General features: G+C 36.0%; 1 long non-coding RNA gene across 1 annotated transcript; it reads left to right on the plus strand.

Moving 5' to 3' along the window:
* Positions 1-2808: 2808 nt before the first annotated feature.
* Positions 2809-4025, plus strand: LOC127097839 (uncharacterized). The gene is made up of 3 exons (XR_007793207.1): positions 2809-2870; positions 3548-3770; positions 3935-4025. It is a non-coding gene; the product is annotated as an uncharacterized LOC127097839 (long non-coding RNA).
* Positions 4026-4275: the final 250 nt, after the last annotated feature.

Consider the following 4275-nt stretch of genomic DNA (forward strand, 5'->3'; position numbering starts at 1 on the left):
ACAACAAAAACAAAGGAAAGAAGCGTGCTTTCAAGAACAATAAGGACAGTTTCTGTGCTAACAAGAAACCGAAACTAGAATGCTGGAAGTGTGGCAAAACAGGCCACTTCAAGAAGGATTGCCGTTCCGGCAAAAAGCATGATAACGCGAATGCAAGTGGTTCAGGAAAGGGGTCTAAGGGCCAATCCGAAAACCAAGGTAAGAAATCAATTCGTGATTTGAATAGTTTGATTAAACATTCGGTTTCACTAAATTCTGAAGCATTCTATGTGCAGGATGATGCTATCGCATGGTGGATTGATTCTGGCGCTACAACACATGTTTGCAAGGATCGTTTCTGGTTCAAGACACTTGTTCCAGTGGAAGATGGTTCTGTCCTCTACATGGGAGATGATCACTTCGCTCCCGTTGAAGGCAAAGGAAACGTGGTGCTAGAATTCAGTTCTGGAAAGACTATTACTTTGTTTAATGTTTTGTATGTTTCTAAACTACGTAAGAATTTAATTTCTGGTTCTGTATTAAATAAGCTTGGATACAAGCAAGTGTGTGAATCCGATAAATATGTTTTATCGAAGTCTGGTGTATTTGTAGGATTTGGATATTATAATAATGGTATGTTTATGATGAATTTGAATGGAGTTCTTAATGATTCTGGTTCTGTATTTATGTCCTCTTCGAATGTTATCAATTCATCGTTATGGCATGCTCGTCTAGGACACGTACATTATAAAAGAATGCATGAAATGTCTAAAGATGATTTAATTCCTGTTTTTGATAAAAATGTAGAAAATTGTAAAACTTGCATGTTAACAAAGATCACTAGGCAACCTTTTAAAAGTATAACAAGGAAATCTGTCATTCTTGAGTTGATACATAGTGATTTATGTGATTTGCATGCTACTCCATCATTAGGACATAAAAAATATTTTGTCACTTTCATAGATGATGCATCTAGATTCTACTATGTTTATTTGCTGCACGCTAAGGACGGATCCTTAGATAAATTCAAAATTTATAAAACTGAAGTTGAAGTGCAACAAAATGTGTTGATTAAAACATTACGTACAGATAGAGGTGGTGAATATTATGATCCTGTATTTTTCCAATTCGTAGGAATCATTCATGAGACTACGGCACCTTATACACCTCAACAAAATGGTGTGGCTGAAAGGAAAAATAGAGTGCTTAAGGAAATGGTGAATGCCATGTTATCTTACTCTGGTTTGAGTGAAGGGTTTTGGGGATAAGCTATGTTAACGGCTTGCTATTTGTTAAATAGGGTTCCTAATAAAAGGAACAAGACTACCCCATATGAACTTTGGTATAAGAAACGACCCAACTTAACATTTCTACGTGTTTGGGGTTGTAGGGTCGTGGTTAGACTCCCGGACCCAAAAAGGAAAACTTTGGGTGAAAAGGGTGTAGCTTGCATCTTTGTTGGATATGCTGAGCACTCCAAGGCCTATAGGTTTTATGTTATAGAACCTAATGACTCGATTTCTATTAACACGATTATAGAATCGAGAGATGCCATATTTAATGAGAATTGTTTCTCTTCTATACCTAGATCAAAGGACTCTATACCTAATTCATATGAATCTCTAAGGGATGATCATTCAAATGATGTGCCAAGTGAGACACTTGAACCCCGTAGGAGCAAAAGAGCTAGAAAATCTAGATCTTATGGATCTAATTTTCAACTATATTTAGTTGAGGGATCAAAGGATCAGATTGACACTCAATACTATTATTGCTATAGTATAGAGGAGGATCCAAGAACGTATGATGAAGCTGTGAAATCTCGAGATTTTGCTTTTTGGAAAGAAGCAATTGACGAAGAGATTGGTTCTATCATGGAAAATAATACTTGGGTATTATCTAATTTACCACCAGGTTGCAAACCATTGGGTTGCAAATGGATCTTCAAAAAGAAGATGAAAGTCGATGGTACAATTGACAAGTTTAAAGCTAGATTAGTTATCCAAGGCTTCAGACAAAAGGAAGGGATTGATTATTTCGATACCTATGCTCCTGTTGCCCGTATCACTACTATTAGATTGTTGATTGCCTTGGCGGCTATTCACACTACGCCAAAAAGTGCTTTTGGCAGCACCAAAAAGAAAGCGCTTTTTAAAAAAAGCGCTGTAATAGCTTGAAAAAAAATTCGCCTATGCGTGTAAAGCGCTTTTAAGGTAAAAGCGCTCTTATAGGTCTCCACTTATGAAAGCGCTTTTAAGGTAAAAGCGCTCTTATAGGTCTCAGTCTCACATCTATGAGTTTCACACTTATGAAAGCGCTTTTAAGGTAAAAGCGCTCTTATAGGTCTCATGGGTTTCACACTTATGAAAGCGCTTTTAAGGTAAAAGCGCTCTTATAGGTCTCAGTCTCACATCTATGAGTTTCACACTTATGAAAGCGCTTTTAAGGTAAAAGCGCTCTTATAGGTCTCATGGGTTTCACACTTATGAAAGCGCTTTTAAGGTAAAAGCGCTCTTATAGGTCTCAGTCTCACACACTTATGAAAGCGCTTTTAAGGTAAAAGCGCTCTTATAGGTCTCATGGGTTTCAGACTTATGAAAGCGCTTTTAAGGTAAAAGCGCTCTTATAGGTCTCAGTCTCACATCTATGAAAGCGCTTTCATGGTAAAAGCGCTCTCATAGGTCATTTATAAAAATTATAATAAATCTAATATTACAAAATCCCTGACTTTCAGAAATCCCTCTTTCACTCTCTCTCGTTCGAAGCTCTCGCTGCCCTGGAAAAAATTCCACAGAGTACCTGGAAATCTCAACGATAAACACTGCAAATTTGAAAGAGACTGCATTCGAAAGAGAAGGATTCAATACCTGGAAATCTCATTGCGTTTTAAGGTTAGGTTTTCGTGTCTTTCTGTTTTGCCCTAGAAGTGAAAGAATAGGTGGTCGATTTTGGTTTGAATGGACTTGCATTGCTACATTATGGGTTATTTATTTGTCAGTATCGATTATTAGAGTTTGTGACTATGTTTGCTTAATATTCTGTAACTTACCGAAAGTTTCATCTTGTTCTGATATAAATGATATTCTGTAACTTGCATCGCCATTGACTTAGAAATAATGTTGGGAGTTCTAATAGAATCAGTGCCTTTTCAACATTTGTTTAAATTTGCTGAGAAAGTAGGAAGGAATGAACTGATATGTTTGCACCATTGTATCCTCATATTCTAACTATTACTGAAATTTCAGAAAGTGATTTTGATGTTAAATGTTGGATACTCAAATGGAATAACTTTGTCTGCTACAGTGATATATGTGATATGGTTTCAAGAACTTAGAGCAATGTCTCATATTTTGGCAATCCTATTACATGTTGGTTTGAATGAACAGTTAAACTTCAAAATGTACATTCATATTTTGGCATAACTTTGTCTGCTACAGTCATATTTTGGCAATCCTATTTAATGTTGTAAAATGATGTTTTAATATTATGTGAATTTTTAAGATGGTCACTGTAGTGTAAAATGAACCCTGATGGACTATATGTACATTTTTCATGTGCTTGTCTGCAGGTTGTTGAGTATCGTGGTGAGCAAATAGGAGGTCTTGAGGATCTGAGGGAACCATATATGTTGTTTTCTTCCTTTATAGATAAATTCTTGCTTAGCTTTTATTACATGGTTTGCGTCTAATTGAAAACTTCACGTCTTTGCCCATTTCAGGTTCTTACAAAATCGGTACTGCGTCTGAATCTGTTAATGCAGCTTACATATTTTCTAGAAAAGATCTTTCTCGGTATGTCTTTCAGCTTAGATATTATACAAACCCAAAGCATGTGTTTAATCATTTAGTATCTAGAATGAATCATTATGTTCAATTATTCATGTTAAGCTAATGAATCAAGTTACCAAAATATGTTAGTTATGTATGTTGCTTTATTATTTGACCTTGATATGCAGGCCTGCTATACAGATTCCCTGCGCAAGCAAAGCTGTTGTAGCTGTCCGGTTCTGTCCCATATTTTTTAATCTCAAAGCGACAAACTCAGGTACTTGTGCACTTAGTATAGTTCTGTTTACAACCAGTAACTATGTACAACCAGTTATATGTGGTACTGTTCCAATTAAACTGCCTGTGTGGGATGTATTCCGTCTTAAATCTATATGACCTCTTACTAGTAAAGATCATGAGTGGTGGCCTAGAGGTTCAAAGTGATTGGTCTGAGCTAATTAGACAGTTTTATATTATTTAGCTCTAGTTATGCATTAGGAAGCAGTTATGATATTTGGAACTGTGTTTT

Source organism: Lathyrus oleraceus, chromosome 6 (assembly GCF_024323335.1).
Source record: "Lathyrus oleraceus cultivar Zhongwan6 chromosome 6, CAAS_Psat_ZW6_1.0, whole genome shotgun sequence".
In the NCBI taxonomy this organism is placed as follows: Eukaryota; Viridiplantae; Streptophyta; class Magnoliopsida; order Fabales; family Fabaceae; genus Lathyrus; species Lathyrus oleraceus.